Raw genomic sequence first — 20,101 nt, forward strand, 5'->3', positions numbered from 1 at the left:
ATGTGTTAGTTATGTCTTCTGAGCAGTTTGTCAGCTTTTGGACACCTTTGAAGGTGTTTTCTATGTGTTTCTATGTGTTTTTATTTGCCTGCCATTGGTTTTAACGGTGTTCGAAGGTGTTCGTCGAACAGTTCGACGAACAGTTCGGCGAACACACGGGTGTTCGACGAACAGTTCGGCGAACACACGGGTGTTCGACGAACCGAACCGAACTCGAACACTACGGGGTTGGCTCAACACTACTGGCTAGGCCTGAGTGTGAAGCTAAAGAACCATGTCAGAGTAGGGTGTGGAGTGTTGTGAGTGTAGAAGCATCTATCTTATAATCGGCTAAGCGTGCCTCTGTCTGAAGCCTTTATAGACTGCGCATGCGTGACGCGCTGTCTGGCTTCAGACAGAAGACCGCATCCAGCTGTTGCAGGTAAGAGGAGTGTATGGCGCCGGAGATCGCGGTGTGCATAGACACTGAACGCATACCGCGGTCTCCGGCACCATACTTACCTGACCGGGAGGAGCGTTGCCGCAGCGCTTCTCTCTTCGCCGGAGACCGGGGCAGGAGAGAGGCATCGGATTGGCGCATGCGCATAGCACTATCCGGCACCATTTTACTGAAGACACATTTGCAGTGTGTCTTCAGCAAAATGGCATCAGACAGCATGGTGCTCCGGCGCCTTACTTCTACCCCGACCTCCGGCAGAACAGGACACAGAAGCGCTGGAGCACAGAGAAGAAAGGTGAGTATAACTGTATTTTTTTGCATGTCTGTACAGCGTGAAAGGGATGAGGGGGCCACACATACCAGGATTGTGGGGTGAGGGGACCATGCATACCAGGATTGAGGGGTGAGGGGGCCACACATACTAGGATTGTGGGGTGAGAGGACCATGCATACCAGGATTGGGAGGTGAGGGGACCACACATACCAGGATTGTGGGGTGAGGGGACCATGCATACCAGGATTGGGGGGTGAGGGGACCACACATACCAGGATTGTGGGGTGACAGGATCATGCATACCAGGATTGGGTGGTGAGGGGACCATGCATACCAGGATTGGGGGGTGAGGGGACCATGCATACCAGAATAGGGATGAGGGGTACCATGCATACCAGAATAGGGATGAGGGGTACCATACATACCAGGATAGAAATATGGGGTACCATGCATACCAGGATGAGGGATGGGGTGCTATGCATACCAGGATGAGGGATTGGGTGCCATGCATTCCAGGATGAGGGGTACCATACATACTAGAATAGGGATGAGGGGTACCATACATACCAGGATGAGGGATTGGGTGCCATGCATTCCAGGATGAGGGGTACCATACATACTAGAATAGGGATGAGGGGTACCATACATACCAGGATAGGGATGAGGGGCCCATGCATACCAGGATTGGGGATGAGGGGTGCCATGCATACCAGGATTGGGGATGAGGGGTGCCATGCATATCAGGATTGGAGATGAGGGAGCCATGCATACCAAGATTGGGGATGATGAAGCCATGCATACCAGGATTGGGGATGAGGGGTGCCATGCATACCAGGATTGGTGATGAGGGGTGCCATGCATACCAGGATTGGGGATGTGGGGTGCCATGCATATCGAGATTGGGGATGAGGGGTGCCATGCATATCGGGATTGGGGATGAGCACAGGTGTAGCACAGATGATCGGATGATTACAGCTTCTAGTTTACCTCTAGTCTCCCCTAGAGATTATTGAAACATCTGAAAAGTAAAAAAAAAACGTTTTAAAAAATATTTTAAAAATGTAAAAAATATTTCAGCTCAAATCACCCACCTTTTTCCCCATTCAAAATAAAACAATAAAAAAAAACCCCACATACACATGTTTGGTATCGCTGCGTTCAGAATCACCCGATCTATCAACATAAAAAAATAATTAATCCAATTGATAAAAAGCATAAAGAGAAAAAATTCAAAACGCCATGATCTTTGCAGATGAATGTGCAGACCCTCCCAATTCTAGAAACCCAGAAGCTTTGGCCTGGAGACCGAGGCCCAAGTATTTAACCAATGCCAACACCGATCCAAAGATGAAAATAAGTACCAGAGAGGAGGTGGTGAGTAGCGGAGGGACCAGAGAGGTCAGCGGTGAATATGATGTTTTTCTTTTTTTGTTTTTTATTTACATTTTACGTTTATTGTATGTTGGCGTCTAGAAGACGCCAGAGCAAAATAAGAGACATTAAAATCACAGAAAACAACTTCCCCGTAAATCAAATTTCCCAGGAAAAACACGCAAACAGTTGAATTCAAATTTTGCCTGATAAACTCATCTCTAAATTTAAAGTAACCCCTTTATGACTTGGTACGTAATAGTACACACCATGTCATAACCCCTGTTCAGGGTGGGCTCTGGCTCTGGCCCGCACTAAAGTGAGCACATGACAACTGATCTATACAGCTGACATGTGCCTACAACAGTCGCGGGTGGAATCGCGATCCTGTTAACCAGTTAAATGCCGCTGTTAGGCTGTGTGCCCACAATGCGTTCTTTAAGTGTTTCTGCAGCGGCAAAAACGCTGCAGAAACGCTTAAAAAATGCATGTTAGAAGGCCTGCCATGGTCCCCAATGATAATGGTTAATGGTTAATGGTTCCCAATTATTTTGTGGAAGTGCTGGGTTTTCGCCGCCATTGACTTGCATTGGAACGCATGGATTACGCATCACTGCATATGTAGATGAGCATTCCATGCGTTTCAATGTGCGGATGGTACCCGGGTGTGGAGGACAGGAGACTCTCCTCCGGACCCGGGTACCATGGAACCTGTGAAAAAAGAATAAAATAAAAAATAAATGTTATATTTACCTTCTGATGGCTCCCGCTGCGCTCCTCCTCCAATGCCGGCAGCTCGCAGTGGACTGAAGGACCTGCGCTGACATCATAGTCATGTGACGGCGGTTCCTTCAGTGCAGTGTACCTTGATCTGCCAGCAAGCCAGGACGGAGCGAAGCAAGACTGCGGGGGCCATCGGAAGGTAAGTATAGATTTATTTTTTTATTTTTTACCATTCTTTCGGTCACACTATATAAATCCATGCCGTTTGCATGGATTTATATAGTGTGACAAAGTTGGCAAGCACTTTTCAAGTGATGCTAAAATCGCTTGGAAATCGCTTAAGCGCTTGTCAACCCGCATGCGGAAATGCATGTGAAGAACGCTTCATATCCGCATGTCCCTGGCAGGAAAAACGCATGTACAATCCACATGCGTTTTTTCTGCCAGGGAGATGCTGAAACGCTCAGGAAAAATCCGGAGCATTTCTGCATTGTGGGCACATAGCCTATATCTCTGACAGCGGCATTTAACTCGCACAAACCGAATGCACGTCACTTATCCCACCCATCGGCGATCCCTTCACATGATAGTGGGTCACTGATGGGTTGGCATGACAACCCGGGGTCTGCAGGAGACCCCTGTGGTTGTCACTGCCAGATTGCTATGAGCGCCGCCAAGTGTTCGGCGCTCATAGCAAGTGAGCAAATCTACTACACATAGGCGATCTGATCATCGCCTGTGTGTAACAGAAGCGACTGGATAAGTGCTCCCTCTTGTCTCCCATGGATACTATTGAAACATGCAAAAAGTGTAAAAAAATGTTTTTAAAAATATTAACAAAATAAAATATATATAAAAGTTTAAATCACCCCCCTTCGCCCCATTCAAAATAAAACAATGAGAAAAAACCTACATACACATATTTTGTATCGCCAAGTTCAGAAACGCCCGATCTATCAATATAAAAAAAATAATTAATCCGATCGGTAAACGGCATAACGAGAAAAAAATTCTAAACACCAGAATTACGTTTTTTTGGTCACTGCAACATTGCACCAAAATGCAATAATGGGCGATCCAAACATCAAATCTACCCCAAAATGGTATCAATAAAAATGTCAGCTCGGCATGCAAAAAATAAGCCATCACCCAGCCCCAGATCCCAAACAATTGAGATACTACGGGTCTCAGAATATGGCGCAATTTTTTTTTTTTTTTTTTAGCAAACTTTGGATTTTTTTTTCACCACCTAAAAAAGAATCTATACATGTTTGGTGTCTACGTACTCATAATGACCTGGACAATCATAATGTCAGGTCAGTTTTAGCATTCAGTGAACATGGTAAAAACAAAACAAAAAAACAACTGTGGAATGGCACTCTTTTTGCAATTTCATCGCACTTGGATTTTTTTTCGGTCATAAAGGGGTTAATTTTGCAAATAAATACCACGTGAAAAAAATCACAATAGTTACCATATTTTTCATACTATAAGACACACCAGACCATAAGATGCACCTATGTTTTAGAGGAGGAAAATAGAAAAAAAATGAAAGAAAAAAATGTGGTCATGATGCACTGTTATGGGGGAGGGGGTCTGCTGCTGATACTGTTATAGGGGTAATGTCCCCAAATTCTGTATCTATATCCCCCATCCTTGTATATATATGCCCCCATCCTGGTATACACTTTGTTCCAAATTATTATGCCTCCCGCCATCATAGACACTCCTTTTGATGATGCTCCAGAGGTTCTCAATGGGGTTGAGGTCAGGGGAGCATGGGTGCCACACCATAAGTTTGTCCCCTTTTATGCCCATAGCAGCCAAAGGTGCAGATGTGTTATGTGCAGCATGAGACGGGGCATTATCATGCATGAAATGATCTCGATGGTCCAGATGGATGGAGTGGAGGATGGCTGGTTGATGGACACCCCATGCAAACATGGCTACGGCGCTAACAAGGAGGAGGTGGAGTAATGTTTTGGGCTGGAATCATGGGGAGAGAGATTGTCGGCCCTTTTAGGATCCCTGAAGGGGTAAAGATGAACTCCATAATGTATGTTGAGTTTCTCAAACAGCACTTCCTTCCATGGTCTAAGAAGAAGAACCATGCATTCCACAGCAAGATCATTTTTATGCATGATAACACCCCGTCTCATGCTGCACATAACACATCTGCATCTCTTGAGTTGAAAACTGTTTGATTTCAGTTTGTAATAACCTGCTAATGCTTAGAATTTCAAAAATGACCATTTTTTTGTTCTTTTTTAAAATGAAAAGGTTGAAAACTCTGCTGTGCATAATAATTTGGAACATGCATTTTGAGTGCAGTTTGAGTTTTTTCTTTTTTTAAAAATATACTGTTATCATAGGCAGTTTGTACAAAAACCTTTCAATTGTACTCTAATAGTTATTTGACTGGAAAATTACAATGACTGCAATTCATATAGGTAATTTGGGAAAATCTGAGAAAATATTATTTGCATAATAATTTGGAACACAGTGTATATGGCCACCCCTTCCTGTTATACATGTCCCCCATTCCCATCGTGCTATACATTTTTCCCCATCCTGGTATGCATTGCACCCTCATCCCCTTCCTGGTGTGCATGGCACCCCCATCCCTATCCATATATTTTTTATTTTATATTTTCAAAAACATTTTTTTACTTTTTGCATGATCTTCTGTACTACATACAGGTGATGATCAGATCGCCTGTGTGTAGCAGATTTGCAATCTGGCAGTGACAACCACAGGGGTCTTCCATAGACCCCGGGTTGTCATGCTAACCCATCGACGACCCGCATTCATGTGACGGGATCGCCGATGGGCGGGGCCTATGACGCTCTTTCCGGAAGCGCAAGTTAAATGCCGCTGTCAGAGATTGACAGCGGCATTTAACTGGTTAACAGCCGCGGGTGGATCTCAATTCCACCCGCGGCTGTTGCGGGCACATGTCAGCTGTACAGATCAGCTAACATATGCCCAGAAATGTGCGGGCTCAGCGCCGGAGCCCGCACCAACCAGTGGAATCTAACGTATGCTTCACATTAGAAAGGGGTTAAGCACTATTGCATTTTTTCTGTGCACTGTAATACTACAATACTAAACCTAGAGTAAAACCTAAAGCCAAAACTTGGGGGACCACACGTCATGTTTTTCATTTATTTATTTATTAGATTAATACCTCTACAATAAGCTACACAAGCAAGGCAAAAATTATATATCTCACAGATATCTATTTAGCTATCTAACTTTCTATCTATTATGTTTGCACATCTTTAAGACATAAACAAAAGGAAATTATTGAATGCATTTTATTGCAGTACGTGTCACACGGATGTCACACGGATGAAATTAAAACTATACAAGTTTGGTATTGCTGAAATCGGAATGATTTTGAGAATTATGATATTTGTTTATTTTTAATGCAAACAATGAAGACCATAAGAACAAATTCTGAAAGACAACGGCGGAATTTAAGTTTTTTTCACAATTACACCCCACTTGGAATCTTCTTTCTGCTTTTCAGTAAATGATATGATACAATGAATGTCAATGAGTATGCAAATTGCCTCTTCAGAGGAAAACAGGACTTGTACTCTATAGTGCCACCTATTGGAAGCAGCAATCCTACAAGTCACAATCAACCCTTTAACAAGTCATACAATATGACTTAGGATAAAAGCGAAATCAGAATCTCAATTTGCAGACACGGTGTTTCAGGCTGTTGGCCCTCATCAGTGCAAAGTATGAGCTCTGATTTGCCTAGGTAAGAGGCTCTGGACTGAGGTCTAAGGGGTAACGTTTCTCCTTATGGAGAGTGACACACCAACTCTGGCACGTCAAGGTAAGGAGGCTTATTCGCCATGCAATGCTCCTCTGGGAAATTTAATATGCAAATTGCCTCTTCAGAGGAAAAGAGGACTTGTACTCTATAGCGCCACCTATTGCTGCTTCCAATAGGGGGCGCTATAGAGTATAATTCCAAACTGCAACTCATATTGATGGAAAAAATGAAAAAAATAAATAAATAAAGTTATTATTTAAGCACTATTGCATTTTTCTGTACACTGTAATACTATAATACCTTTATTTACAGGTATGAAACCTATAGCCAAAAATTGGGGGACCCCAAATCATTTTTTTCATTTATTTATTTACTAGGTTAATACATGTACAATAAGCTGCACAAGCAAGGCACAAATTATATATCTCACAGATATCTATAGTGCCTACAAGTAGTATTCAACCCCCTGCAGATTTAGCTGGTTGACACATGCGGAATTAACTTGGCATTGTGACATTTGTACTGTAGATCAGCCTGGAAGTGAGTAATGCACTGCAGCAAATTTTTTTTTTTTTTTTTTTAAAACGTAAAAAGTTAATTCAGAGTGTCATTTATTATTCAACCCCTCAAACCACAAGAATTCTGTTTGGTCCCCCTAAAGTATTAAGAAGTAGTTCAGGCACCAAGAATAATGATCTTCACATGTGTGGATTTAAGATCTCTTTTGCCAGCCTTTTCTGACTATTTAAGACCCTCCCCAAACTTGTGAACAGCACTCAGACATGGTCAACATGGGAAAGACAAAGGAGCATTCCAAGGCCATCAGAGACAAGATCGTGGAGGGTCACAAGGCTGGCAAGGGGTACAAAACCCTTTCCAAGGAGTTGGGCCTACCTGTCTCCACTGTTGGGAGCATCATCCGTAAGTGGAAGGCTTATGGAACTACTGTTAGCCTTCCACGGCCAGGACAGCCTTTGAAAGTGTCCTCCCGTGCCGAGGCCAGGCTTGTCCGAAGAGTCAAGGCTAACCCAAGGACAACAAGGAAGGAGCTCCGGGAAGATCTCATGGCAGTGGGGACATTGGTTTCAGTCAATACCATAAGTAACGTACTCCACCGCAATGGTCTCCATTCCAGATGAGCCCGTAAGGTACCTTTACTTTCAAAGCGTCATGTCAAGGCTCGTCTACAGTTTACTCATGATCATTTGGAGGACTCTGAGACAGACTGGTTCAAGGTTCTATGGTCTGATGAGACCAAGATCGAGATCTTTGGTGCCAACCACACACGTGACGTTTGGAGACTGGATGGAACTGCATACGACCTCAAGAATACCATCCCTACAGTCAAGCATGGTGGTGGCAGCATCATGCTGTGGGGCTGTTTCTCTGCCAAGGCGCCTGGCCATCTGGTCCGCATCCATGGGAAGATGGATAGCACGGCCTACCTGGAGATTTTGGCCAAGAACCTCCGCTCCTCCATCAAGGATCTTAAGATGGGTCGTAATTTCATCTTCCAACAAGACAACGACCCAAAGCACACAGCCAAGAAAACCAAGGCCTGGTTCAATAGGGAAAAAGTCAAGGTGTTGGAGTGGCCTAGTCAGTCTCCTGACCTTAACCCAATTGAAAACTTGTGGAAGGAGCTCAAGAATAAAGTCCACATGAGACACCCAAAGAACCTAGATAACTTGGAGAAGATCTGCATGGAGAAGTGGGCCAAGATAACTCCACAGACCTGTGCCGGCCTGATCAGGTCTTATAAAAGACGATTATTAGCTGTAATTGCAAACAAGGGTTATTCCACAAAATATTAAACATAGGGGTTGTATAATAATTGACCCACACTTTTATGTTTAAAATTTAATAAAATTCAACTGAGCAACATAACTTTTTGGTTTGTAAGATTTATGCTTCTGTTCATAAAACCTACTCTCGTTTGCAATTTGAAGGCTCTAACTTATTTGCATCTTATCAAACCAGCTAAATCTGCAGGGGGTTGAATACTACTTGTAGGCACTGTATCTAGCTGTCTATCTTTCTATCTATTATGTTGGCACATAAACAATAGGAATTTATTGAATGCATTTTATTGCAGTACGTGTCACACAGATGTCACACGGATGTCACACGGATAAAATTAAAACTATACAAGGTTGGTATTTCTGAAATCGGAATGATTTAGAGAATTATGATGTTTGGTTATTTTTAATGCAAACAATGAAGACCATAAGAAGAAAACCTGCAAGACAATGGCAGAATTTAAGTTTTTTTCACAATTACACCTCACTTGGAATTTTCTTTCTGGTTTTCAGTAAATGATATGATACAATGAATGTCAATGAGTATAATTCCAAACTGCAACTCATATTGATGGAAAAAATGAAAAAAATAAAATAAATAAATTAATTATTTAACCTCTTCATGACCAGAGCATTTTCCGCTTTTGCGTTTTCGATTTTTGCTCCCCTTATTCACAGAGCCATAACTTTTTATATTTGTCAAAAAGGCCATGTAAGGGCTTATTTTTTGCGGGACAAGTTGTATTTTTGAACAACATCACAACATCACTGGTTTTATCATATTGTGTACTGGAAAACAGGAAAAAAATTCTAAGTGCGGTGAAATTTAAAAAAAAGTGCAATTCCAACGGTTGTTTTTTGGGTTTTTCTTTTATTTCTTTTATTACGTTCACTGAATGCTAAAACTGACCTACCAATATTATTCTCCAGGTCATTACGAGTTCGTAGACACCAAACATGTATAGGTTCTTTTTAATTAAGTGGTGAAAAAAAATCCAAAGTTTGCTAAAAAAAAAAAAATGGCGCATTTTTCTGAGATCTGTAGTGTCTCTATTTTTCAGGATCTGGGACTGGGTGAGGGCTTATTTTTTATTCATACCATTTTGTGGTAGATCTGATGTTTTGATCACCCATTATTGCATTTTATTGCAATGTTGTGGTGACCAGAAACCGTAATTCTGGTGTTTAGAATTTTTTTCTCATTACGCCATTTACCGATCGGATTAATTATTTTTTTTAATATTGATAGATCGGGCGATTCTGAACTTGGCGATACCAAATATATGTATGTAGTTTTTTTCTATTGCTTTATTTTGAATGGGGCGAAGGGGGGTGATTTAAACTTTTATATATATTTTATTTTGTTAATATTTTTCAAAACATTTTTTTACACTTTTTGCATGCTTCAATAGTATCCATGGGAGACTAGAGGGAGCACTTATCCAATCGCCTCTGTTACACACAGGCGATGATCAGATCGCCTGTGTGTAGCAGATTTGCTCACTTGCTATGAGCGCCGACCACTGGGCGGCGCTCATAGCAATCTGGCAGCAACAACCACAGGGGTCTCCTGCAGACCCCGGGTTGTCATGCCAACCCATCAGTGACCCACGATCATGTGATGGGATCGCCGATGGGCGGGATAAGTGACGTGCATTCGGTTTGTGCGAGTTAAATGCCGCTGTCAGAGATTAACAGAAGCATTTAACTGGTTAACAGGATCGCGATTCCACCCTGCGTCTGTGGGCACATGTCAGCTGTATAGATCAGTTGTCATGTGCTCAGTTTAGTGCGGGCCAGAGCCGGAGCCGGAGCCCACTCTGAACAGGGGGTTATGACATGGTGTGTACTATTACGTACCACGTCATAAAGGGGTTACTTTAAATTTAGAGATGAGTTTATCAGGCAAAATTTGAATTCACCTGTTTGCGTGTTTTTCCTGGAAAATTTGATTTACGGGGAAGTTGTTTTCTGTGATTTTAATGTCTCTTATTATGCTCTGGGGTCTTTCTAGACCCCAACATACAATAAACGTAAAATGTAAATAAAAAACAAAAAAAAGAAAAACATCATATTCACCGCTGACCTCTCTGGTCCCTCCGCTACTCACCACCTCCTCTCTGGTACTTATTTGCATCTTCAGATTGGTGTTGGCATTGGTTAAATACTTGGGCCTCGGTCTCCAGGCCAAAACTTCTGGGTTACTAGAATTGGGAGGGTCTGCACATTCATCCAAAGATCATGGTGCATACATCATATTTCACCACTGCCGAAGCTGATAAGAAGATGAAATGAGGACTGAATGGGTGGCAGTAAGGAGTGGAGGGGCCAGATAGGTGAGTATAAAGTTTTAAGCAAAAAACATGGCATGTGTAAAATATCATGAGCCAAAATGTCAGCACACTTGGAGATGAAAAAGGATGTAAAACAGTGCTGTCGAAAATCCAATATACAATAGGAGACCAGGATGCGGTATTGATGCGGTTAAATTTGTCAGTGTGTTTCAAGGTCATCATACCTCTTCATTAGGACAAACCACAATGATCTATCTGTTTGGTGGATCTGCAGCAGCCATCTTTACTTACAAGCAAACAACAGGTTGTGACTTTCAAAACACTCCAGGTGAGCAAATCCCATTTACTCTTTCTTTTGTAATCCAGGTAAGATCCTGTTGCGCTTCCAGTTTTTATGTACACATGAGCCAAAATCCACAACTTTTTGACACCAGAAAACTGGAGCAAAATCCTTAATATTTCCTTTTTTTTCCCTAAATTAAAATATTTCATATTTATCTCTCACATTACTAATCATATGTAATTGTTAGACAGCATAAACTTAGACAAGACAACAGAGATGAGAATATCATTTGAGATTCAAATTCACTGACTTTTCCCCCCAAAAATTACTTAGCGTCAAATAAATTTGCTTGAATTGTATAAAAAGGCCTCTATTTGCCTAAAAAATATGTCTAGAGCAAAGTGAGCAATTGTAAGTACACAGAGCCATATAATATGATGACTGCAATATATTAAGAGGATTAAAACTTTGATTGGTCTACGTCAGCAGAGCAATCCGGCACACAATACATCAGCGGAGCAATCCTGCGCAAAAAACATCAGCGGAGCAATCCCGCACAAAATACGTCAGCGGAGCAATCCCGCATAAAAAACGTCAGCGGAGCAATCCCGCATAAAAAACGTCAGCAGAGCAATCCCGCACAAAAAACGTCAGCGGAGCAATCCCGCACAAAATACGTCAGCGGAGCAATCCCGCATAAAAAACGGCAGCGGAGCAATCCCGCACAAAAAAAGTCAGCGGAGCAATCCCGCACAAAATACGTCAGCGGAGCAATCCCGCATAAAAAACGGCAGCGGAGCAATCCCGCACAAAAAAAGTCAGCGGAGCAATCCCGCACAAAATACGTCAGCGGAGCAATCCCGCATAAAAAACGTCAGCGGAGCAATCCCGCACAAAAAACGTCAGCGGAGCAATCCCGCACAAAATACGTCAGCGGAGCAATCCCGCACAAAAAACGTCAGCGGAGCAATCCCGCACAAAAAACATCAGCGGAGCAATCCCGCACAAAATACGTCAGCGGAGCAATCCCGCACAAAATACGTCAGTGGAGCAATCCAGCCACTTTCTAATGAATATATATATAAAATACGTCAGCAGAGCAATCCCGCACAAAAAACATCAGCGGAGCAATCCCGCACAAAATACGTCAGCGGAGCAATCCCGCACAAAATACGTCAGCGGAGCAATCCAGCCACTTTCTAATGAATATATATATAAAATACGTCAGCAGAGCAATCCCGCACAAAATACGTCAGCGGAGCAATCCCGCACAAAATACGTCAGCGGAGCAATCCAGCCACTTTCTACTGAATATAAATATATAATACGTCAGCGGAGCAATCCAGCCACTTTCTACTGAATATAAATATATAATACGTCAGCGGAGCAATCCAGCCACTTTCTACTGAATATATAAATATAATACGTCAATTGTAAGTACACAGAGCCATATAATATGATGACTGCAATATATTAAGAGGATTAAAACTTTGATTGGTCTACGTCAGCGGAGCAATCTGGCACAAAATACATTGGCGGAGCAATCCCGCACAAAAAACTTCAGCGGAGCAATCCCGCACAAAATATGTCAGTGGAGCAATCCCACATAAAAAACGTCAGCGGAGCAATCCCGCACAAAATACGTCAGCGGAGCAATCCCACACAAAATACGTCAGCGGAGCAATCCCACATAAAAAACGTCAGCGGAGCAATCCCGCACAAAATACGTCAGCGGAGCAATCCCACACAAAATACGTCAGCGGAGCAATTCCACACAAAATACATCAGTGGTGCAATCCAGCCACTTTCTACTGAATACATATATAAAATACATCAGCAGAGCAATCCCGCACAAAAAACTTCAGCGGAGCAATCCTGCACAAAAAACGTCAGCGGAGCAATCCTGCACATAAAACATCAGCGGAGCAATCCTGCACAAAATACGTCAGCGGAGCAATCCCGCACAAAATACGTCAGTGGAGCAATCCCGCACAAAATACGTCAGCGGAGAAATCCAGCCACTTTCTACTGAATATATATATAAAATACATCAGCAGAGCAATCCCGCACAAAAAACTTCAGCGGAGCAATCCCGCACAAAATACGTCAGCGGAGCAATCCCGCATAAAAAACGTCAGCGGAGCAATCCCGCACAAAATACGTCAGCGGAGCAATCCCACACAAAATACGTCAGCGGAGCAATCCCACACAAAATACATCAGTGGTGCAATCCAGCCACTTTCTACTGAATACATATATAAAATACATCAGCAGAGCAATCCCGCACAAAAAACGTCAGCGAAGCAATCCCGCACAAAAAACATCAGCGGAGCAATCCTGCACAAAAAACATCAGCGGAGCAATCCCGCACAAAATACGTCAGCGGAGAAATCCAGCCACTTTCTACTGAATATATATATAAAATACGTCAGCAGAGCAATCCCGCACAAAATACGTCAGCGGAGCAATCCCGCACAAAATACGTCAGCGGAGCAATCCAGCCACTTTCTACTGAATATAAATATATAATACGTCAGCGGAGCAATCCAGCCACTTTCTACTGAATATATAAATATAATATGTCAATTGTAAGTACACAGAGCCATATAATATGATGACTGCAATATATTAAGAGGATTAAAACTTTGATTGGTCTACGTCAGCGGAGCAATCTGGCACAAAATACATTGGCGGAGCAATCCCGCACAAAAAACTTCAGCGGAGCAATCCCGCACAAAATATGTCAGTGGAGCAATCCCACATAAAAAACGTCAGCGGAGCAATCCCGCACAAAATACGTCAGCGGAGCAATCCCACACAAAATACGTCAGCGGAGCAATCCCACATAAAAAACGTCAGCGGAGCAATCCCGCACAAAATACGTCAGCGGAGCAATCCCACACAAAATACGTCAGCGGAGCAATTCCACACAAAATACATCAGTGGTGCAATCCAGCCACTTTCTACTGAATACATATATAAAATACATCAGCAGAGCAATCCCGCACAAAAAACTTCAGCGGAGCAATCCTGCACAAAAAACGTCAGCGGAGCAATCCTGCACATAAAACATCAGCGGAGCAATCCTGCACAAAATACGTCAGCGGAGCAATCCCGCACAAAATACGTCAGTGGAGCAATCCCGCACAAAATACGTCAGCGGAGAAATCCAGCCACTTTCTACTGAATATATATATAAAATACATCAGCAGAGCAATCCCGCACAAAAAACTTCAGCGGAGCAATCCCGCACAAAATACGTCAGCGGAGCAATCCCGCATAAAAAACGTCAGCGGAGCAATCCCGCACAAAATACGTCAGCGGAGCAATCCCACACAAAATACGTCAGCGGAGCAATCCCACACAAAATACATCAGTGGTGCAATCCAGCCACTTTCTACTGAATACATATATAAAATACATCAGCAGAGCAATCCCGCACAAAAAACGTCAGCGAAGCAATCCCGCACAAAAAACATCAGCGGAGCAATCCTGCACAAAAAACATCAGCGGAGCAATCCCGCACAAAATACGTCAGCGGAGAAATCCAGCCACTTTCTACTGAATATATATATAAAATACGTCAGCAGAGCAATCCCGCACAAAATACGTCAGCGGAGCAATCCCGCACAAAATACGTCAGCGGAGCAATCCAGCCACTTTCTACTGAATATAAATATATAATACGTCAGCGGAGCAATCCAGCCACTTTCTACTGAATATATAAATATAATATGTCAATTGTAAGTACACAGAGCCATATAATATGATGACTGCAATATATTAAGAGGATTAAAACTTTGATTGGTCTACGTCAGCGGAGCAATCCGGCACAAAATACATTGGCGGAGCAATCCCGCACAAAAAACTTCAGCGGAGCAATCCCGCACAAAATACGTCAGCGGAGCAATCCCGCATAAAAAACGTCAGCGGAGCAATCCCGCACAAAATACGTCAGCGGAGCAATCCCACACAAAATACGTCAGCGGAGCAATCCCACACAAAATACATCAGTGGTGCAATCCAGCCACTTTCTACTGAATACATATATAAAATACATCAGCAGAGCAATCCCGCACAAAAAACGTCAGCGGAGCAATCCCGCACAAAAAACGTCAGCGGAGCAATCCTGCACAAAAAACATCAGCGGAGCAATCATGCACAAAAAACATCAGCGGAGCAATCCCGCACAAAAAACGTCAGCGGAGCAATCCCGCACAAAAAACGTCAGCGGAGCAATCCTGCACAAAAAACATCAGCGGAGCAATCCTGCACAAAATACGTCAGCGGAGCAATCCCGCACAAAATACGTCAGTGGAGAAATCCAGCCACTTTCTACTGAATATATATATAAAATACGTCAGCAGAGCAATCCCGCACAAAATACGTCAGCGGAGCAATCCCGCACAAAATACGTCAGCGGAGCAATCCCGCACAAAATACGTCAGTGGAGCAATCCCGCACAAAATACGTCAGCGGAGAAATCCAGCCACTTTCTACTGAATATATATATAAAATACGTCAGCAGAGCAATCCCGCACAAAATACGTCAGCGGAGCAATCCCGCACAAAATACGTCAGCGGAGCAATCCAGCCACTTTCTACTGAATATAAATATATAATACGTCAGCGGAGCAATCCAGCCACTTTCTACTGAATATATATATACTGTATATATATAAAATAAGTCAGCAGAGCAATCCAGCCACTTTCTACTGAATATATATATATAATACGTCAGCAGAGCAATCCAGCCACTTTCTACTGAATAGGATGGGAGCAGCACATGACAGAATGGGGGCGCAGGATGAGAGCAGCACATGACAGGATGGGGGCGCAGGATGGGAGCAGCACACACCAGGATGGGGGAGCAGGATGGCAGCAGCACATGACAGGATGGGGGCTCAGAATGGGAGCAGCACATGACAGGAGGGGGGTGCAGGATGAGAGCAGCACATAACAGGATGGGGGCGCAGGATGGGAGCAGCACACACCAGGATGGGGGAGCAGGATGGCAGCAGCACATGACAGGTTGGGGGCGCAGGATGGGAGCAGCACATGACAGGATGGGGGCGCAGGATGGGAGCAGCACACACCAGGATGGGGGAGCAGGATGGCAGCAGCACATGACAGGATGGGGGCGCAGGATAGGAGCACCACATGACAGGATGGGGGCGCAGGATGGGAGCAGCACACACCAGGATGGGGGAGCAGGTTGGCAGCAGCAAATGACAGGATGGGGGCACAGGATGGGAGCAGCACATGACAGGATGGGGGCGCAGGATGAGAGCAGCACATAACAGGATGGGGGCGCAGGATGGGAGCAGCACACACCAGGATGGGGGAGCAGGATGGCAGCAGCACATGACAGGATGGGGGCACAGGATGGGAGCAGCACATGACAGGATGGGGGCGCAGGATGGGAGCAGCACACACCAGGATGGGGGAGCAGGATGGCCGCAGCACATGACAGGATGGGGGCGCAGGATGGGAGCACCACATGACAGGATGGGGTCGCAGGATGGGAGCAGCACACACCAGGATGGGGGAGCAGGTTGGCAGCAGCACATGACAGGATGGGGGCACAGGATGGGAGCAGCACATGACAGGATGGGGGCGCAAGATGGGAGCAGCACATGACAGAATGGGGGCGCAGGATGGGAGCAGCACATGACAGGATGGGGGCGCTGGATGGGAGCAGCACATGACAGGATGGGGACGCAGGATGGAAGCAGCACATGACAGGATGGAGGCCATATTCCAATATAAATGCTCGCCACCCGGGCATAGAACGGGTTCAATAGCTAGTATAAATATATAATAAACGAGACAAATAAGAACAATATATATAATATTATATAATTTCTAAATACCCCAAAAAATGAATAATATCAACATAGGAAACTCTACTTACTGTATATAATAAATGTAGCAAATGCATGCAGTAAACATATATAATTTGGTTCTCTAGATACTCTAGATATTCTTTAAACATAAAGAAGTGAGAAATAACCATAAATAACTATACTTATAGGCAGTGTCGGACTGGGGTGCCAAGGGCCCACCAGTAACCAACTCCTATGGATATAAACAGCTTGGGCATAACATGATTCTATAAATCTCATTAGTGTAGTCCCCCTAAATAAGAAAGCTGTTAGATACACATGATTAATGACAAGAATTGTAGAAGTTTTGTAAAATAAAGTTCAATACTGTAAATATTGAGTCTTTGCATAAACTTGATGAATTTGTCATTAAAAGTTTTAAAACATAAGAAATGTTTATAATGGTATTTCAGTAACTATAGAAACATCTTACTAGAATATCGAAAACCCAAAATTGTGACGGTCTGAAAACTTTTGGCCATGACTGTATGCTTGAATGCGTTGAACACTGTGCTTTTGAACCTCTTATGTCTCAAATTTTTCTTTTTATTTTATCAGTCCCTGCACTTAAAATGTAAGGCTTTGCAATCAGAAGCTCTGCGCTCCTTCTGGCTTTCAGTATTCAAACCCTGGGTTTAAGATGATATATTAGGTCGAGAGGTAAATCTGGTTTAGAGAAAGAGAGTAGAAATTTTGAAACAGAATGTCTGCCTTTCTCTCCAGTACATCACTGCATGGTGCTCCAAAAATACATGAGGAGACAATGTTGTCACTTGCTAATTACCAGTCTTACAGGGTTGTAATGACAGACACAGCTCTGGCTGTTAGCATAGTTTCATAGTTTCATAGTTTATAAGGCTGAAAAAAGACAATCGTCCATCCAGTTCAGCCTATTTCTTGTGCACTGCAGCTATTCCGGCAACAAAAAAACATGCGGTATAGGCCAATTTACATCATTGAGGAAAAATTCACTTCCCGACACCAATCTGGCAGTCAGATTAAATCCCTGGATTAATTAACTAAGCATAAGATGTAATTTTATTGTTCTCAAGAAAGGCGTCCAGGCCTCTCTTGAACTCATTAAGTGAGTTGGACATCACCACTTCCTCTCCCAGAGAGTTCCAGAGTCTCACGGCTCTGACCGTAAAGAATCCCCTTCTATGCTGGTGCAGGAACCTCCTTTCCTCCAGACGCATAGTGTGCCCTCTCGTCTTTGTCACCATCCTTGGTATAAACAGGTCATGGGAGAGATCTCTGTACTGCCCCCTGATGTATTTATACATGTTTATGAGGTCTCCCCTAAGCCTTCTCTTTTCCAACGTAAATAGGTCTAATTTTGACAACCTCTCTGGGTATTCTAGTCCCTCCATTCCCTTTATTACCTTAGTCGCCCTCCTTTGTACCCTCTCTAGCTCCAATATGTCTTTCCTGAGCACCAGAGCCCAGAACTGTGCACAATATTCTAAGTGCGGCCTTGATGTGTGCTATGCCTCTATGTCATTAAAATCTGTAGGGTTTTTACAAAACCATAACATTACCTGCAATGCAAAATACTGCAATGCAATTTATTTTGAGAGCCTTGTTTAACTTTGTAGAAATTGTAAGTACTTAAATTTGTCAACAAACTCTTTTATAGGGATAGAAGATACCTATACATACTGTAATTATACCAAAGAATATTTTTTGCTAAAATTTAATTCAGTTGATTACCTTTGCAATCTCCTAATGTGTAAACTTCTATAACGCATCATGTACCTTAAAACACATTATTAACCAAGAGAAAAGTCAATAGTGCATTTTTTTCTAAAACAACATACCATCTGTACAACATATATTATTGATTTTCACATTGTGATACCAGCCAACTCTCTGCTCATTAAATTTACCCAATATCTTAGAATTTGTATTATGTTTCCTAGTTTTTCAACACTTTATAACATATTATTTATAAATCTTACTCAATTGGCATTCCATAATTGAGTTTGAAACAATTGAACCTATAAAATTGACAACCCGCCTTCTGAATACAAGTTAATATTTAGAAGAAAAAATGTTCAGTAGCTTATTCAGATGACATCCTAATGCAGATAAATTCATATTATGGATGAGTGAATTGACTCAATGCAAATTGAATACGTTAAATTTTTAGTAATTTGCTTTAACAGTAAATTGAAACTATTTGTGAATCTGTTCTCGCAAAATGGCAATAATGATTGCTGATATTAAGCATAATGCAGAACATTGCATCAACCAGAGAAAAATTATAGAACCTCGGGTGGGCTTGTATAATTGCTTGCAGCAATAACATGACATGATGTAGCACAGACAATCAGGAGGGACTATCACAGCCTGTATAAAAGCAGATGTAGGAAATGCAGCAGCATTTTGTTGTAAATCTGAAAAGTGTGAGGATGAGATGCTTCACAGCTTAGCTAAAGAGATAGGGAGAGACAGCTCTAAATCAATGAAGAAACTGTACAGATAGTGTTTGTCACAGCACATCAATGAAGAAGATTAGTGCGTGAGGAAAATAGGATAATGTAATATATGTTTTACGGGCAATTGGTGGCTTTGTAGTACTTTCAGTTCTCGACCAATCAGTTTGTAGTGAATCAAATTTTCTGGGACTATTTGACAAATCTGAAGAATTCTAATTTCAAAAGATTTGTTAATCTCTAATGCTTATATTAATGCTCTAACCTAGTCAGCAAAGGTTAAAGTCAATGAGAATATTAGAAATGTGTTGTTTTTCTTTCTGATCTGGTATTGGCAATTAGACTAGTTTCACTAGTTCATCTGTGGCCAACAGTACCATATTTAGTCAAGAGTATGCTCAAGCATGGGACTGCTACTCAATACAAAGAAGACAAAGATATTGATTTCTGCCAGGTATGACCAGGACACATGTGAGATGGACAGCGACAAACTGGGAGTTTTAAAGGACTTCAACCTACTCGGATCAATGATCACTCAAGATTAAACAATGATATTGAAAGTCAAAAGGAAAATAGCCATGGGCAAATCAACAATAAAGTCATTAGATAAGGTCTTCAAATCGAGGACCATTTCACTGATGACAAAGACACAGCTCCTATATAGTTTGGTCTTTTCTGTGGTAACATGCAGATGCAAAAACCCGGATGATAAAGGAACAACCTGGAAGAATGTACACCTTCAAAATGTGGTGCTGGAGAAGGATATTATTAATATCTTGGGTGGCAAATAGAATAAATAAATCAATT

The sequence above is a fragment of the Phyllobates terribilis genome, unplaced genomic scaffold (assembly GCF_046119375.1).
Source record: "Phyllobates terribilis strain yellow unplaced genomic scaffold, ASM4611937v1 Scaffold_4__5_contigs__length_816908805, whole genome shotgun sequence".
Classification (NCBI taxonomy): domain Eukaryota; kingdom Metazoa; phylum Chordata; class Amphibia; order Anura; family Dendrobatidae; genus Phyllobates; species Phyllobates terribilis.